The sequence below is a fragment of the Bison bison genome, unplaced genomic scaffold (genome assembly GCF_000754665.1).
Source record: "Bison bison bison isolate TAMUID 2011002044 unplaced genomic scaffold, Bison_UMD1.0 scf7180017864035, whole genome shotgun sequence".
Lineage (NCBI taxonomy): Eukaryota > Metazoa > Chordata > Mammalia > Artiodactyla > Bovidae > Bison > Bison bison.
This window is the reverse complement of record NW_011494607.1, coordinates 8,951,796-8,953,036: the sequence shown is the minus strand read 5'-3', so window position 1 is coordinate 8,953,036 and position 1,241 is coordinate 8,951,796.

Here is a 1,241-nt window from a genome sequence, read left to right as displayed (position 1 = left end):
TATGGGGTTGCACAGAGTCGGACACGACTGAAGCAACTTAGCAGCAGCAGCAGCAGCAGCAGCAGTAATAGAATACAAAAGATTCTTCGGTATTACATAAGTACCTAAACATATAGTGAAACCTCAAGTTCTTTCAAACATTGTAATACGTTTAACATTGGTCAATGTCTCTGTCTTTTCAACTTAAAATCAAAGGTCTATGAATATGGTAAACTTATCTGCATTTCAAAGTAATATATCCACCCAGAACAGGAAATCCAGGGAAACTTGGAATACAGTGCATTCATGTCCAGTCACTTAGTCATGTCCAACTCTTTGTGACCTAATGGACTGTACCCTGCCAAGCTCCTCTGTCCATGGGATTCTCCACAAGAATACTGGAGTGGGTTGCCATTTCATCCTCCATGGGACCTTCCAAACCCAGGGATCAGAACCCTACCTCCTGCATTGGCAGGCTATTCTTTACCATTGAGCCACCTGAGAAGACCTTGGAACACAGTACTTTGACATATATCCTCAGTTTTAAAGAAAAACGCAAATAAATTATGGTTTTTGTATCTATCAGAGTAACCACCACACAGGGGAAGATATTGAAATATTTCCATCACCCTAGGAAGTTCCCTTAGGCCCTTCTTAGTCAATACCCCCAAAAGCAACCACTGGTCTGACTTTGTCATTATTTTGGCTTGTTCATCAATGAATTTGACATTAATACACTTTTAGTTTTATGTACTCTTCTACTCCACTCTTCACAGTGCCTTCGGAATATTCAGTGTCCTATATAGCATACTTTATTTCATTCCCATGTCAATGAAAATAATCAATAATCTATAATAAGAATAGAAACAAGTTTTATTTCAGTCAAACTAAGGACTAGCCCAGAAGCCAGCTTCCCAGATTACTCTGTGAAGCTGCTCCAGAGAAGCATGGGTTCCAGCACAATTTTATATCTTGTCAATACAAAGAACATTAAATAAGACATGGTTACAGTTCTTCAAGGTTTAAAACACACACACGCACACACACACACACATTTCTTCAAGCTTTAAAACACACAGACATTACATTTCTTCAAGGTATAAAACATACACACTACATTTCTTCAAGGTTTAAAACACACACAGACACACAGACACACAGACACACAGACACACACACACACACACACACACACTGGAAAAGAAGTCTGGAAAAGGAAATCATCATCAAAGTAGGACCAACATTAGCCTCCCAGAAAGAAA